Genomic DNA, 18,320 nt, shown 5'->3' on the forward strand with positions numbered 1-18,320 from the left:
TGCAGCAAAGTAAAATGACTTTACAACTATTGCATCAGAGCTGCAGGTATGAGAGAGCCTAAGCCTGTTTCAGAGTGCTGGGGACAAGTGGAAAGGAATGGTAAAATTTCCACTGACAATTGAAATTTTGTTAAACAGCCTGCTACTCTTAATTGTATCACTTGAATGTAGGCAGGTGTATGTCTGTGAGCATTTATAGGTTCACACAACCCCACCAGCCCCTCTTGACCCCATCGGGGATGGGCTTTCTCAAGCACAGTGCACCTCCTGCTTGGGTGGGCCATGCTGCATGTCCTCACCTTGGGCCGGGCTGCTGCAGGGCACTGAGTCCCCAGGCACGGGCTGTGAGACACGACAGGAACATCTCTGCTCATAACTGAGAGCATCCGTTTCCCCCTGCAGTGTAAGAATGCCGGTGACTCAGTTAGAAGCATGCTTCAAAGCTGTCCGTGTCTTTGCCATCCAGAAGCGGAGCCTGGGAGCTTCCGAATTTCTCCAGAATGCGGTTTACATTCACCTTCGATAGGTGAGTGCATGTCCACTTACAATTGGAGGAATTACTGCAGTTTTTCTGAAACTTACCACTATTCCATCTGATTTTTCTGTGCTAGGATTCAGTATAGCCTGCTAAAAATTCTGGAGTCAGATCTTGAAACCCTGATGAAGAGGACTATTTATCTTATTTCTTTATATGATAGTATTTTACTTTCAAAATTCAGAGTTTTTGGTTTTTTGAGGAAATTTGGGGGGGTTGGAGAATCAACTTTTCTCTTACCATCTATGTGACCTGTTGCTATATGCCTCTCACCTGTCTTCTGTCACTTGTGAGGCAGTTCCATTTGTGACCCTGTCCGGTTTGTTCATTTTATAAAACATAAAGTCTGTAAAAGTACAGTCCCTTTTACTCTGAAGACATTCCACAAGTACTACTTAAATCTGAGTGTGGTTTTTAGAAGAGAGAATCATTAGAACATGTACTTGCAGGTTGCTAGTGCAAAATCCCCAAATCAATACTCTAGCTCAACATCTAAGATCTTTCTAATCTACCTTGGATTTATATGGATAAGTGAAGCAGTTTTGCTAAGAACACAAGACCAGGTTTAGAATACAGGCTGGTGTAACTCAGCAGGTCCTTCCATGCTGATGCTCTGCCAGAGGGCGGGGCCGAGGAGAGAGGGCGTGTCCTGCCCTCCCTGAGCTGACAGTTTCATGGCAAAGACCTTCATCAGGTGAAGAACTGGGAGTTTCTTCTAAGAACAGTGGGATTGAAAAGAGTCCTATAAGCGCGGGACTGACAGAATACCATTTGACTCAAGTAGGGGAGAGCGGTTGTGGGGCCACTTGGGAGACTCGTGATTCCAGGAGTGCAGTGTTGGTGGCTTCCACTTGAGCGGTGAGATGGTCAGTGGGTAAAAGCAAACAGATTGAAGACATGTTTAGATGGTAAAAAGAAAGGATGAATGCTGTCTGTGAAGGTAGGATGGAGTAAGGCCCAGCTTTCTGGGTGGATTAATCAGGTAAATGATGGTCCTGCTGTGCTTTTAGGAGGGAAACTTGCAGAGGAAGTTCGGGGGGAAAACTGATGAGTTCAGTTCTGGGTAAAGTGAAAGGCTGCTCGATGTGTGGTCTGGGAACTCAGGTGAGAGCCAGTAGTGAGTAGAGGGAGGGGAGAGAGTTTTTCAAATCATTTTGTCTTGTGAACATACAAATAAGAATGAGTAATGACACACAAAACCTCTAAATTCTGGATTTAAAACCCAATAACATTTTGTTATATTGAGTGCAGAGGTTCTTAAATTTTTAATAGAAATTAAACAAATAGAAACAAAATAGTGGAGTTAATCAACATCTTAGAGTTGATGTGTGTCCTTGTATGTATTTTGATACCTCATCTCTTTATAAGCATAATCTACAAAAGCTTGTTTAGCATAAGATTTAAAAAAAAGGGACGGGGCACACAATGTTGTGGGTTGAGGCTGATCACCTTGGGCAAATTTTGTAGTCTCTCTGTGCCTTAGTTGCATCTTCTGTGACTGCCCCCGGGCCCCTCATCACAGCTGATTTCCTAGACTAGATTTTGGGAGGGAGGCTGCTGAAGGGATTAAGAAGTGGCAAATGCTAGAGATACTGAAGAGAGACAAAAAAACAGATTAAAGCCTATAAACTTTGTACAAATACCCTCAAAAGTGAAAGAATCCCGCAGTGTTTTGAGCCACTTAGCGTAAGGGAAACAAAATCACGTGGACCCAATTCTCTTGAGCATGTGATTATTGTGGGTGGGAGGATGTCATCAGAAAAGTGTTGAGAAGAGGCCTTTTGGTTTCCCTTGACATTTCCAGTAAGGATGGGGCAGAGGAGCGAAAACCCCCTCTTCACAGTGGAAGCTGCTGTTTTGTGCGAAACTGACCAAAGGTTGGAGACCAGTCATCAGCGGTGCTGGCAAATGAAGAGACTTCTGGATTGGGTGGGGCACTTGCTGTGACTTCCAGGTGACCTGCTGACTGGGGGCTGTGAGGAGGGCAGTAGTTTTGCAGGGTGACCCGGGCATAATCCCTGGCTCTGAGGCTGCTGCTCTGATTAGCAGACCTGGGCACCCGCAGTCCTAACGGGGCAGCTCATGATGTAGCCTGGGACACCTGCCATTCTGAGGGCGAGAAGAGGGCTCCTCTGAGGGGGTGTCCCTGTGGAGAGTGGAAACATCATCCTGCAGGGGAGAAAGTGCCTCTGAGCACGGGGCCGGAAACACAGGCAAGACCAGCCTGAGCACGGAGGGTTTGGGAACCCGGAAGTCATACAGTGGCCTGAGCAGCCTTGTTCCTGAGAGACTGGAGGGAAAAGATGCTGAAAAGTCAGGCAATGATCTGACCCTGTGGTGGGTTATGAGTGACAAGAAAGGACTGGTCAGGCAGGCACGAGAGAACCCTGTGGCCATCCCAGCTGGGGCATCACGCCGGAGGGAGGAGCAGAGTTATAGACTTTGCCACTTATTAGCTGTGTGACTTTGAGCAATATCACTCCACCTCTCTCTACATATATCTTGATGTGTAAAGTGACAGAGTGACAGGCTCGTGTCATCAGAAGGCTTAGTTTAGCTCTGATCCTCTGTGTCCTGTCCTGTCAGTGCTACCCTGCAAGTTTCTGCAGCGGCTGCTCTTACCCTGAGATGGGAGGGCGCAGAGGGACATTGTAGAGCCTGAGGGCAGGAAGAGGTTGCTTTAAAAGCAGACTTGTAGCCGCCTGCATTTGCAGACCTTCAGGCAGTTTGGTTGGAGTTAGTGGAGAGAACTTTGGAGGCCTTAGTATCCTCATAAAACTTGTTTTGCCTTGGGGACTGGATTTAACTTTGCAGATCCATGTTGAAGATTTGAGCTTCTGGCAAAGCTGTTTTCAGAGATGGGTATATACATAACATATGGTATAAAATAAAATGCTTTTATTTAATGTGTGGGACTTTGCAGGTCTTGGGAACAGCTAAGATGGCCTGGTCTCCACGGATGACAGTAGGGGTCAGCAGAGCGTGCGGGAGGGCAGGCTGACCTCCTTGCTTCTGCAGGGGGTTCTCCATAGCAAGACACTCTGTTGAGTTGACTCTTCTCTAAGTTTGGTCTGAGCAGACAGCAAAGTAATGTGTTCTGGTGGGATTGTATAATGACAGGAAGAACGAGGAACCCGTGGTTTTCGGGACTAGAACACGCTTTTGGTTCCTGATCCAGTGTGTTCCATTACAGAATTGATGAGTTGTGTCTATTCTGGGACTTGATTGAAAGAAACATTCAGCCTTAAAGTTAAGAGTTATGTATTATTTGGAGGGAGGACTCGAGCCGGGATGACAGCCTTTCAGATCACTCTGAGAGACTGCTCCCAAGAGGTAGGGAAGGAGCTGGGATATATAGGAGCTTTACAACAAAGACCAGGTAGTTGGAACAATAAAAGATTGTTATCTAAGAAAGCCAGGTATCTCTAGTTCAAGAATTTAGTGTTTTTCTATGTATGGGAGGATGCGAACATTTTGGTCATTGAATTCAATTCTTTAACAAGCACCTGGCTATCTAGGGCCAGTATCCTGTTGTTTCTTACTGTGAGTCCGCTCAGAGGGCACCACTGTGAGTGGCTGAGAGGCTAGGCTGCAGGCTTGTACTCGCTGAGGGGTGGCAGCAGCTGCTGATGACTTGGTTTCAGCATTCTTTGTTTACTGACATGGATGCAGTATTTTCATTCACATTGTAGTATTTTCATTCACAGTGCTCCCCCTTGGTCCTAAATTCGACCAATATTTTGAGAGACATTTCATGACCAATTTTGTCCCATGGTGCTAGGATGGCTCATTCCTAGTTAAGTTGAAGAATATTCTGAGCTGCCATTCAAGGTGTTAGATATTTATCAGGACCTGTTGATACTAAAATTTCTCTGGATCGCCTGTCTTACTAGTCTATTATGATCGAGGAAATGTTTGCCCTTCGTTGCTCATTCCCATACCTAGAATCACACTATTACAATTATTTTATACAGGGTTATAAATTTTATCTATTTCTTCAAGATGTTTAGGCATCATCAATCTTGTAGGCCTAGTTACACATTGGGAAATGTAACAGACAACAATTTTATTATATAGACAGGGTATAAGTAATAAAGCTAGTAAAGTTAATAAAGTCACGAATGAGAATTTAATAGTCGAGAAGTTATATTTTTGGGTTAAAATTTTGCTTGTGTTCCTGATTGAGTTTGAGTCATCTTATGAGAAATTTCATATTTATGGTCAGGGTCAGAGCAAGTATTAATTAGCCTGGTGAGGTCTCCCACCTTGTAAGATCAACAGTGGCCTAAACAGAACTATAATTTCCTTTTTAGAATAACGTTTCTGAGGGCTATCTAATTAGAGCCTTGGAGTAGGGAAACCCACCAAGGTAACACAGAAGTACTAGACATAGGTAATTTACCATAAACTTAACAGTTGGAGTAGTTCATAATCAAAGGTAGGAGAAATTATCAAAGTAATTGGCATACAGGCCTGGTTCGGTGTTTTGGGTCAGCTGTCTTACCTCAGATGTCGTCGTCTTCTCATCCTGGCCTGGGTAGATTTTTCTTCATTTGGGCATTGTTTTAAGGTGAGCAGTGCTCTATAGGCCAGTGCACTGCAGGGGATGTTTCTGATAGGAAATGAATCCAAAAGTCCATTTCCTTCAGCTTTGGTATGTACGGTCTAGTTAAGAGTACCTGATAAAGGATCCTTCCATTCAGGTAGTAGACAGTTTTTTAAGTCATGCCTGTTCCAGTATGTATAATCCCCTGGCTGCAGGTCATGGGGCATTGGAAGTTTACCCAAGGATAGATTACTGAACTTCAGAAACAAACCTAGAGTATTCTTTTCATAATTCAATTAACCTTTACAGCAATGTGACATAACAGCAAGGAATGATCTGGGAAATGTCTTAGTAAATATAGACCTCAATTAACAAAACTAGAATTTAATATCCACTAAAATATAATCTTTTTTCTCTCTAAAGTTACGCTCATTTTTCTCAAATATAGTCAAATCAAGAGTAATTTGTTTACAAGTTAAGTCTGATTATTTGATCATATAGGCTTTTTTAAATTGGCTGTGTTGGAACTTTTAATTAGGAGTCTCAGGGTAGAATGTTAATAAGGTTTTCTAAGGCCAGGAAAGCCACATCAAGGTCTTGTCATGGTTTTCTGCCTTACACATTTAGGTAAATTCTTTTCTCTTTAAAATCCTTAAAATACCTTGAGATTCCTATATCTGTTAGGAGATGATCTTCCTCATTTGTCTGATAGAGCCACTGAGGACCTAAGAGATTTTAGTCTCTTGAGGGATCAGAGAGAAAAGATAACTGTTCCAAGTCTGCTTACATAGGTATAATTTATCAAATTTCTGTGAATCATAACTAGTTAAGGAGAAGAGTTTCTTTATGTCAGGGAAACAGGTTAAAAGCCAGTAGTATTTCAGACAAAATCAAAAATTATAACCATATTCACCAGTTTACTCAGTCCCATGTAACTAATTTTTTAATCAGTTTTCATTAGATATTTAAAATTTCTTACCGAGTTTAGTTCAGTGTTATAGTTTGAAATTTATTAGAAACCAGTAAATCTCCTTGAAGAGAAAGCATTTTGCAAAATCATCAGAAGAAAGCAATTAACTGTCTATAAATGACAAAAATTTAAAAGCATGTTTAGACACCGTTACACTATAATCGATGAAGAAACCTGGTCACTATAACCAGAAATATGACTGGTAACATTTTAGATATGCCAGATTTTAGTGAGTCCATATAATTTCTAGAGTATCTATATTAATAATGTTTTCTCATACAATATAACCTTAGAAGATTTATTATTCATTTGACAATACCATGTATTTAACATGCCAAATAAATTTACTAGTTTAAAATCTCTCTTTGGGATGTTTCAGGGGCCCTCTGTAGCATCCCAAACTTAACTGGAGATTAAAATAACTTTAATTAGAAATTGATATTTGGGGAGTTTGTTAAAAGATTTCAAAACACTTGGTCACGTAAACATATAGATCACTGTGAAGTAGTACTTATTCATTAAGAAAATACGTCAAAGGTAAAGGCAGAACAGATCAGGTAAGTGGTATAAGAAGCTTTACAATTTGTTACTGAAGGTGGATTAACATTTCAAGACAATTTTGTCCTCTTAACAGAGAGTAAACCAAATCTACTCTTGTACAAGTTTATGTCTAAGATTCATTTACTTTGCCCAAGTTGATTCTAAATTTAGCCAATTCCGACCACGTACAAATCCCTTTCTTCAGGGTTCCTCTTCCACAAGCCTTCCACAGCTTTCTATACTCATATTAGTTTGTTCCTTATTTTCTATTCCATTCAGAAGTAACCAGCTTCAGGACAAAGTCACTATTTTTCATTAACAAAATATAATTCCATTCTTATATCTTCCTTTACACATTTATCTTACTTTCCTAGGATACTGAGATCATTCCCTTAATAATAAAGACTATTTCAAGGTGGCACCAACCATTTATTAATACTTCTAAACACCTGTATTTTCTCTGTAAGAGGAAGTTAAATGTTAAATAATTCATATTTCAATCTTATTTTATCTGAAAATGGCATAGCTATTTAATAAAATCCTATCATTTAACTTAATGTAGCACAACTCTAGAATTTAAAGATATCAAACATTTAGAGATTATCTTAAACATACATTTTAAAAATATATTTTAAAAATTTGCCCAAAGCTCTCATCTCATTTGCATTTAATTTATTTAAATTTTACCACACCACATTACTATTATATTTTTTAACAAATCTGCACCAGATATAACAGGATCTTATTTGACTTTCATTAAACCTAGGTTCAGTAAAAGTACTATACTTAATATTGGTGACTTTAAAGATGTCTATATTAATTAGAACATTCTTAAACTAAACAATATCAAATATTATCTTAATATTGAATATTTTCCAGTTCACATGAAGCTGAAGGTCAATTTGGTCAGTTTTTATTTTAAAACTACTTAATTTGTAAGCTCTTATTTTTTACGCCAATTAAGCAGAGTTCTTTGACATTGATTTTTATTTTTTCAGCTGTAGAATTATCTCACATCTACAATGTGTACGCAGGCTTATAAACAGACAAAAGTTAGAGATTTCATAGCTTCATTTTAAAACTTACTTATGAGATAAGTATAATAATAGTTGTAGTGAACTGAATTTGCTTGCTCAAATCACTAAGTCTTACAATTCATGAAACAGACATTTAAGATTTCTTGACAAAGGCTTAAGGACCCATCAGAGTTCTGAGCTCTAAAATGCCACAAATTTCTTTGGCCCTGAGTTTTATCTCGTTGAGCTAATTAGGCTCAGTCCTAGGTCACTGTTTGCTGTATTTCCATTTCTGATCTGCAAGACAAAGACACACGCTTCCAGTTCCCCAGAGAATTTCTCTGTCACACAGGCCCAATTGTATCTCCTTAATTTGCTTCTTTGTATCAGTGAGAAGAGCTGTAAACAAAGAATTCCATGTTTAAAATTTTAAGGTTTATTTATCTTGCCTTTGAAAGCTTGCATAAGGCATTTAGTAAGGTCTCTTTTCCTTGAGTTATAAGTTAAACCCAGGGTAAACCTCTTATTATATTTTTTATTAGCTACTGAATATTACTTTTTAGTTTTACGTTATATTGGACAGCTCATGTAACTCTATTGGTTTCCTTTACTGTGTTCAATTAATATTTTCTGAGGGATAGATACGTGCCCAGCCTTGTAATACCAAGAAAAGGAAGCGTTTTTCCATTGAAACATATCTATCCCAAAAGATAATTAAGGAAGATGTTTATACAAATCCCATTTAATATATCAATTTTACAAACTTTTATCTCAATTTTATTAAATCTTATACCTTTAATTTTTATATTTATTATGTTTAATCAATAATTCTTATTTCTAGAAGGAGTGCCAAAAGCCTTTTTTTTTCCGTGCATTGTATCTAATTTTATAGAAAAGTCTCTGGGATCCCAAAGTTTGAGCCAAAGATCTTAGGCCCTTCTCAATTTTAATTTCATTAATTGGTCTGTTGTCCCAATCATTGATCAAGTATTTCAGTCTATATATATTTATATATATATATATATATATATATATATATATATATATATATATATATATATATATTATCCCTATAAATACATATATTTAAAACTGTGGTAAATAAAACGGACTTGTTTGAACTTTAATGTTGGGGGTAGTAGGTGATATCTTTGGCTCTTTTTTTTTTAACTTTACGTAGTGTAGTATCAAAACCTTGCATGTAAATGCAAAAATGTCCATTTTATTTATCTCATTCAAAATAACCATATAAAAATATTTATCCATTTGGGATAAGCCCCTTATCTTTTTTTTTCCTACATCTTTACAATTCTTTTTCCAGTTATTCAACCTAATTAACATTAATTACTCTAAGTTTTTATTAGCATGTCTAAAACCATTGATTGGAAAGTAAAAACACAAATGTAGCTTTTGAAACCAGTTTTTTTTTTTTAACTGAGTTATTAAGTTAAACATTAGATATATTTTTCGACCTTTAAACTTGATTTTATTAGTTACCAATAAAACAGATGTTTATACAGAGAGCTCTTTCAACTTTCACCAATTTAAAAGTTTTTCCAAATTAAAGGATCCAACATATGGCCATCAATTTATATATATTCATTTATATAAAATAAAAAATATATATATTTTTTAAACCAATAAGATGAAGAGGATTTTCCACATGAGAGTGGGTGTGTTGCCTAAATAAAATTCAAAAGTTTACTCTCCAAAAGCTAAAGGCCTTTGGGGTACATGCTGATGAAACAAAGGTTAAGATGGCAAAATATCTGAAAATTGGTACAATCAAAGGATTGTTGAGAATCCCAGTTTATTTGCGTGGCCACCATATGTACACAATATTTCTACCTTTTGTATGGCAGATTCCAAGGTTTCCTTTAAAAATAAATGAAACACATATATATATACGTACACAAAAATAAAATACCCAGAGAAAGATAAAACGTTTTCATTTCAAGGACATAGGAAAAAACATCCAAGATACCCCTAAAGGGGATTTTGTTTTATAAGTTCAGAATTCCTAAAAATGTTTTTAACAGTCCTGGTTAGTTACTTTCAGGGTGAGGGTTTTTTTTTTTTTTTTTTTTTTTTTGGAATTAATGTTGTAAGATTTGTACGTATATAAACCTGGCTATGGTATTAGATGGAGGCTGGCAATCTGTCATTTCTTTTTCTTTTCTTTTCTTTTCTTTATTTTTTTTCTTTTTTTGAAAGTTCTATTCCCCATTCTAAGGTCGGGTTCTCAAAATAAAATTGCTAGTAAGTTTTCCCACAAGGACAACTATATGGCATGAAGTATTTGCCTCTACCAATCCTGCAAGTTTCTCTGTCACTGGAGAAAGCTGTTACCAGCCAGGAGGAGGGTCCCAATTTTGGAGTTGAAAGGTTCCTCATAAGAGTTTTACTTTTATCCTGAAAAATTCAGTAGAGGTAACCAAATTGAGGAAAACATTAGACCAGCCTCTTACCTAACCACTCAGTCCTGAACCCAGTGTCTTTCAACTTGGACCAACTCGGGACGTCTCCACTGGGTGAGTACTTTCCTGGTATGTTTCCACCAGCCCCACTTTGGACGTCTCCTCAAGGTGGGTGTTTCCTGTTATCTTTCAACCAGGCCCCAGCCAGCATGTCTCCACCGGGTGGGTAATTCTCCCCCCAGTATCTTTCAACTGGAGGTCCAGGTACCTGGATACACTGCCAAATAAAACTCAGGATCATCAACCAATATGGGAGATCCTAGAACCAGAAGAGACTCACTCAAATTCATCTGGACTCCCCGAGGAGGCAGACGGGCACAAAGGGCCACTGCTGGTACCAAGGCTCCGGTTCCTCGGAGAGTTCAGCTGGAGAGAAGTCTGCTCTGGGTCCTTTCATGGTTTCCAAAACTGTTGACTGAAATACATGTGCAGCCTAAAAGTTAAGAGTTATGATTTATTTGGCAGGAGGACTTGACCTGGGATGACAGCCACTCAGATCTCTCTGAGGGACTGCTCAGAAGAGGTTGGGGAGGAACTAGGATATATAGGAGCTTTACAACAAAGACCGGGAAGTTGGAACAATAAAAGATTGCTTGTTATCTAAAGAAAGCCAGGTATGTCAAGTTCAAGAATTTAGTGCTTTTCTATGTATGGGAGGAAGCAAACATTTGGACTCACTGAATTCCTTCTTTAGACAAACACCTAGCTATCTAGGGCTAATATCCTGTCCTTTCTTATTCTGAGTCTGCTCAGAGGGCACCGTTGTGAGTGGCTGCAGAGGCTGGGCTGCAGGCTTGTCCTTGCTGGGGTGTGTTGGCAGCCGCTGATGACTTGGTTTCAGCATTCTTTGTTTACTGACATGGTTGCAGTATTTTCATTCACATTGTAATAATTTCTTTCACAGACTGACTATGGATAATCTGCAACCTTGGAAAGCAACCGAGATGGAATTACTGCAGGTACCTTCTACTTTAATAAGCCGTGTGCAAACATAAACATGGAGGAAGGATACAAAAGAATTTGGTGGTGTAGGGAAGGCTTTCTGCACATTACAGGAGAAGGCAAGGCAGATTTCCTCTCCTTTGTGGGCAGGACGTGATTCCACCTTTCTTTTCTGTAGTGGTTTCTGAGAACAATTTATGGTAATTAACCAACATTGACAAAAGTTGGAACACAATGCATTTAAGAGCTGGCCAGCTGGAAATTGTGTATTGGACAGGTGGATTTCATAGGCAAGTGGTCAGGTGGATGGGAGAGAGATGGAGCCCACGTCTGGGCCCAGATTCAGGTTTAAATCGCCATTTCCTCACCATAGGGCCTTGGAATAGAATGTAACCTCTCTTAACCTGTTGGTGATGCTGTGAAATGCGCATGATAATACTCTTTTGTTCCTGGGATTGTTGTAAGTTGTAAAGAGTATTAGAGCACACATGAAGCACTTAACACACTGGCACTTAGCAGTGTTCACTGTGTGCGGCCGCCCCGCTTCGCGTGTGTCAGAGCCGTAAAGGCAGCATGTGTCTGTTGAGGGCGCACTGGTGGCCCCTTGAATACGTTGTGAATTGGTGATTTCTATTAATCCTTGTAACTCTGTGTGCCATGGGCAGTTATTTTCATGGACAGATGAGGAATCTCAGGGTAAAGAAGACTGTGTAATTTGCCCAAAGTCAGACCATAATTTTGGGTGCAGGGGCCTCAGTTCAGCATGGGCCCCTGGGCCTTCTACCCTCTTCGTTAAGAACCAGAGCCAGATGTGGGGTCGACTGTCACCCAGCACAGAATATCCAGCAGGTAGCAAGACACACCTGGCCCTGTGCTGCTTGAGCAAAACTCCGGAGGGGAGGCAGTTACAAAAGTGATAAACATAAAAACAGATGACTGCAAACTGTGATCAGCTCTGAGAAGGAAGGGAACAGGCCTCGCAGTGCAGCGCTGGGATCTTTCTCGTCGGGGCTGCTCTGGGGGCGTTCATCTCAGCTAAACAAGCTCTGCTGCTGCACCAAGGCAGGAAGACAGGGTGCTTGTGACCAGGTAGACTGGGCCTCGTTGATCATTCTCATTCCCCATTAAGTGGCAGCTGTCACGGTCACTTACCTAGTAAACAGATGTTGGCCATAATCATCATGCATTTTGCTAGGTAGTTTTATTGGCCCCACCTTTGAGATGAGGTCATTGAAGCTGGGCAGTTTGCTGCATGCCCGTGATCACCATGGAAATAACCCCGCTTGTCTTTCAACTTAGACTGGTGTGGCTGTCATGCCCCAGCCCTGTGAATGGCATCATGTAGCTTCTCCCAAGTGGCCCAAATGACTGACATTGATTTTCTTAATTCATAGGAAATGGTATGTGACAATAGGAGAAAAAGATAGTAAGAAATTTTTTGGAAAAATAGAAAAAAATCCATTTCTTCCCCAGCTGGGGAAGCGTACCCTGTGTCACTCACCCCACTCACTGCCTGGCACCTCCTCCCTTCTGACTCCATGTTCAGAAGCCACTCTGAGCCTTTGAAGAACATTTTGCCTCATGACACTGTTGACTAGGACCTGCGACCTCTCTGTCCCTGGTTAACTCTCTCTTCAAAGCCATTTAAATTTTATGCAGGCTCATCTGCTCAGATGTAAGAATAGCCTCTTTAAAACGTCTTGATGCAGCTCCTTAATGAAGATCTTGAGAAGGAAACCTAGCCAAAAGCAGGGAAGTATGCACATAGTGACCGTAAACTCAGCACTTTGTGAAGTTCAGAATCAGATGGGTGGGAGACTCAGGAAAGACCTTTTTAAGTTAGCAAGGGTAAAGTGAAAGGACGCAGGCTGTGTGAGACTGAAACATCTCGGTCCCAACCAGCAAGGCACCTGCGTTCACGATGGTGTGTGGGGAGTGCAGAATTCTCACAAAGAAAGAAGTGGTGGGATCGGAGGGAGGAAAGTTAGGTTTTTACTGGGGAAGGAAAATGTGGGCTGAACATTTCCTGGTTGAACAAGAGGACTGTGACATGATGTGCTTGTATTTTGGAGAGAAGGGTTTTGTGGGGATAGGCCTAGGGAGAACTCTCTCTGGCTGGGGAGTCAGCACAACAGAGAACCACAGAGAACTGAGCAGACCCCAGGCCCCTGCTGGGGGAGGGGCTGCCCGCCAATTCGAGCCCTGGGGGCTACTTCTGTCCCTTAGCTGGGTCCTCAGAGCTCCCTTCAAAATCCAGTCCTGTTGATACAAAAAAAACATGGGGCATGAGAAGGGCTGTGCCCCAGGCTTTGGTTGAGCCCCTGGAATGTGCCCCGTCCGATGTGGGTCCTTGGTTTCATGCAGGAAAGAATTCAAAACCAAGCCACTGTTGAGTAAAGGTAGATTTATTCAGATAGATACATTGAAAGGCAAGAGAAACACCACGAGGTTTTGGGGTTTGATGCTCAGATTAAAAGTAGGTACTGGGATATCAATATTGTAGAATAGATAAACAAGATTATACTGTACAGCACAGGGAAATTTACACAAAGTGTTATGGTAACTAACAGAAAAAAGTGTGACAATGAGTGTTAATATGTGCATGTATGACTGAAAAATTGTGCTGAATACTGGAATTTGATACAACATTGTGAAATGATTATAAATCAATAAAAAATGTAAAAAAAAAAAAGAATGTGAGGAAGTTTTCAAGGAATGGTTCCAGATATAAAGCCCTTTCTGAGCATTTTCTCTATTTTGTGTGAAATGCATTTTTACTTGAAATTTGACTATAGTTGATCTTAATTCTTTCAAATATGGCAGGGTTTTTTATTTTTTTCAATTTCTTCTTTCTCTTTTTTTTTTGTTTTTTTTGAGCATGAAATCTGTTAGAACTATGGATAAAGCGTAAACAAAGCGTTGCTGAATTTTAAGTGTCATCTGTTGGCTGTAATGCTTAGAAAACGTCTGTATTTTGAAATAAAAATCTTTAATGCTAACTAAAAAGAAAAGTAGGTACACACTCCACAGACAGAGTGTGGGCCTTCTCCAAAGAGTGAGAGGGAGGGGTGCCCGAGAGGTGGTGCTGTGTTGCTGGTTTTCATGGGCTTGGTGGTTTCATATGCTAATAAGTAGAAGGACCTGCCTAGGGGCAAGGGGTTGGAATTCCCAGGGAGTTGGCCATTTCCCACCATTTGACCTTTTTTGGCTAGCCTTGGGACTGCCATGATGCCTGGGGTTGTGTTATTCACCATGTTACTATTACAGTGGGTGTAAAATGATGCTCAAGTTCTGCTAGAAGTTAAATCTCTTCATCCTGAGCCTCAAGGCCTATTGGGGGTTGAATGCTTCACCATTTTGATGTTAATTGCTGTGGCCTTCCTTGAACGGCTGTGCTCTGGCCCCTTCCATCCTGTCTCACTGTGATGACACAGAGAGAGCAAAGGCAAGGCCCTGCTTGTGCTCCTGCATTTAACAGCGGGAGGTGAGGTGTGGGCTTATGATGACTCTGAGTGGTGAGAAGGATGTTTCAGATTTTCCCTCGTGGGACATGGGGACTTGCCAGCAGCCACCGCAGATTTATCTCACGGGCATTATCGCTTGTGTCACTCATCTTTTTCTATTTTTTTTTTAAGTATTTAATCGAAATTTAATATCAGATATCTTTCATAAAGAAATTTCTCTTTTCCTTTTCTTTGGGGCTCTTTTTGGGGGTTAGGCAATTAGGTGTATTTATCTGTTAGTGGAGGCCCTGGGGCTTGACCCCAGAACCCCGTGCATGCTAAGCACTCGCTCTACCACTGAGCTCTACCACCACCTCATCATCTTTTTCTTTTTGCTTTAGCTGCCAAGAATCTTACAGCTGAATTTCTAGTCGGCCTTTAACACTTACCCTTACTTCATGGCATCCATTTTTATGACTTTACCTCCCCCTGGTTTCATTTAAGTATTGAATCTCCTTTTTCTCTTCACTGTCACATTTGTCTTTTTGTTGTTATGGTTGTTAAGCTGTGTTTAAAAAATTGTTTAAATTCTCTTTTAGCAGGAAGTTGAAAGTAAATATATATGTAAACAAATTTATCACACTTAAATGCTTTTATACATTCTAAGCTGTTTAGTAGTTACTTAAAAACCGAATGGAATATTAAAGGGAAAACATTTTAAAATCACTTTTTGAATTTTTTATAAAGGTATAGCTGATTTACAATATGATATAAGTTTAAGGGTGTTAAATAGATGCACAATTTTTAATGTTATGCTCCTTTTATAGTTTTTGTAAAACATTGGCTATATTCCCTGTGTTGTAAGATACATCCCTGTAGTGTGTTTATGTTACATGGAGCAGTTTGTATAAGAAAGCTGGTTATCGCAGAGTCTGGGGCGTGGCTGTGTCTGACCCAGGTTCACGCTCACCCTGCCTGTCAGAGCCCAGGCCCTCACTCCTGCCTGCAGGGCAGCGAGTGGAGGCAGGTCTCATCAGCGCTGGCACCACCCCCTGAGTGGCAGTGACAGCAGTGACTGTCTGTGGACATGCAAATTGTTGTTCCAGGAGCTTTACATGCATTTCTGCATTTAATAATTAAAGCCCTCCTGTGAGGAATCGTTTTATGTTTTTAATGAATAATACATTTGATTTTGATTTTGATAGAATTCAAACCTCCGGAAAATTTACAGGAATAGTACAATAAACGCTTAGATACAGTTCACCTAAAAGGGCACAATTAGCCCTTTTGTGTCTGGCTTTTTTTAGCATAAAGTTTGAAGGTTCATCCATGTTGTAGCCTGAATCAGTACTTTATTCTTTGGTTTGATAATATCCTTTTTCTTTTTGTTCTTTTTTGGTCTATTTAAACATATTTTAATTAAAGTCTAGTCAGTTTATAATGCTGCATCAGTTTCTTGTGTACAACACAACACTTCAGTTATATAGGAACATACCTGTATTCATTTTCACATTCTTTTTAAACATAATTTACTAGAAGATACTAAATATATTTTCCTGTGCTATACAGTATAAATTTGCTGTTTATTCTATACATAGTCGGTATCTGCAAATCTTGAACTCCCAAATTATTCCTTCCCATACCCTCTCCCCTCTGGTAACCATAGTTTGGTTTCTATGTCTCTGTGTCTGTTTCTGTTCTGTAGATAACTTTATCTTTTTGTTTGTTGGTTGTTTTATTTTTTTTTTAGATTCCACATGTGAGCGATCTCATATGGTATTTTTCTTTCTCTTTCTGGCTTACTTCACTTAGAATGTCATTCTTCAAGTCCATTCATGCTGCTGCAAATGGCATTAATTTATTATTTTTTATGGATGAATAGTAGTCTAATGTACAAATATACTACAACCTCTTTATCCAGTCATCTGTCAGTGGATATTTAGGTTATTTCCATGTCTTGCTATTGTAAATAGTGCTGCTCTGAAAATTGGGGTGTAGGTGTCTTTTTGAATTAGGGTTCCTTCTGGATATGTGCCTAGGAGTGGGATTTCTGGGTCATATGAGAGGTCAATTTTTTGTCTTTTGAGGAACATCTATAGTGTTTTCCACAATGGCTCCACCAAACTGCATTCTCACCACACTGTAGGAGCGTTCCTTATTCTCCACAGCCTCTCCAGCATTTATTGTTTGTGAACTTCTGAATGATGGCTATTCTGAATGGTGAGAGGTGATACTTGATTGCAGTTTTGATTTGCATTTCTCTGATAATGATATTGAGCATTTTTTCATGTGCCCATTGGCCATTTGTATGTTTTCATTGGAGAAATGTTTGTTTAGGTGTTCTGCCCATTTCTGGATTGAATTGTTTGTTTTTCTTTCTTATCAAGTGTAAAAGGTGTTTACATATTCTGGGAATTAGGCCCTTGTCAGTTTAATTCATTTCAAATATTTTCTTCCATTCCATAGGTTGTTTTTTTGTTTTGCTTACTGTTTCCTTTGCTGTTCAAAAGCTTGTAAGTTTAATTAGATCCCACTTATATATATTTGCTTGTATTTCTATTGCTTGAGTAGACTGCTCTAGGAGAACATTGCTGAGATGTATGTCAGATGATTTGCCTATCTTTTCGTCTAAGATGTTTATAGCGTCTTGTCTACATATTTAAGTCTTTAAGCCATTTTGAATTTATTTTTGTGTATGCTGTGAGGGAGTAGTCTAACTTCATTGATTTACATGCAGCTGTCCAGTTTTCCCTACACCATTTGCTGAAGAGGCTATCTTTATTCTATTGTATGTTCTCACCTCCTTTGTCAAAGATTCAAAGACCAAAACTTTGTGGGACTATGCTTGGTAATTTTGTTTGTACATTCATTGATGGATGGATATTGTTTGTAACTTTTGGCTATTATGAATATTGATGTACAAATTTTTTGTGAGAATATGTTTTCATTCTTTTGGCTGTAGAGTTGGCCCAACTTATGTTTAGTTTCCACTTCATGGATCCAGATGGCTGATTGTAAACGGACTCGAACATCCTTGGATTATGGTATCCAGGGTGGGGGTTCCAGAAATCAACCCCCCGAGGATACTGAGGGATGGCTCAATATGTAGGAGGGGAATTGCTGAGCCATATAACTCTAATCTTTTGAGGAAACACCAGACTTCTGCAAAGAAGCTGCACCATTGTCCCTTTCCAATGGCCACATATAAGGTATCTCTTCCTCCTGAATGACACTTGTTATTGTCCATGTTTGATTATAACCATCCTATTGGGTGTAAAATGAGATCGCATTTTGATACTGATTTGGCTAGTGATGCTGAGCATCTTTTCATATGCTTATTGGACATTTGTGTATCTATTTAAATCCTTGGCAAATTTAAAAATTGGGTCGATTTTCTTTGTCTTGTTCAGTTGTAAGCATTTGTTATATATCCTGGATACTAGTCTCTTATTAGATATATGCTTTGCAAAATTTTTCTCCTATTCTGCAGATTGTCATTTCACTTTAGTTTTCTTAAACATTAAAACAATTTCTTTATAGGGGAGGTAATTAGATGTATTGATTTATTTTATTTTTCTTGCTAAGCACGCACTCTATCCCTTAGAAACAACCTTCCCCTGTAATTTCACTTTCTTGATGATGTCCTTTATAAGAAAAAGGTTTTAACTTTGATGAAGTCCAGTTTATCTGCCTTTATCTTCTGTCACTTCTGCTCTTGGTATTGTATCTAGGAAACCAAAACCTATCCTAGGACCACAAAGATTTATACTGTGTCTTCTTTTAGAAAGTTTATAGGTTTAGTTATTATGTTTCTGTCTGTGATCCATTTTGAATTAATTTTTATTTGTTAT

General features: G+C 39.2%; 1 long non-coding RNA gene across 1 annotated transcript in view; it reads left to right on the top strand.

Moving 5' to 3' along the window:
• Positions 1 to 390: 390 nt before the first annotated feature.
• LOC135320898 (uncharacterized) overlaps positions 391 to 18,320 on the top strand; it is a 54,316-nt gene continuing 36,386 nt past the window's right edge. Inside the window, exons 1-3 of the long non-coding RNA XR_010380240.1 lie at positions 391 to 526; positions 10,550 to 10,698; positions 10,989 to 11,043. This is a non-coding gene — a long non-coding RNA (uncharacterized LOC135320898). The remainder of the gene's footprint in view (positions 527 to 10,549; positions 10,699 to 10,988; positions 11,044 to 18,320) is intronic.

Source organism: Camelus dromedarius, unplaced genomic scaffold (assembly GCF_036321535.1).
Source record: "Camelus dromedarius isolate mCamDro1 unplaced genomic scaffold, mCamDro1.pat HAP1_SCAFFOLD_180, whole genome shotgun sequence".
In the NCBI taxonomy this organism is placed as follows: Eukaryota; Metazoa; Chordata; class Mammalia; order Artiodactyla; family Camelidae; genus Camelus; species Camelus dromedarius.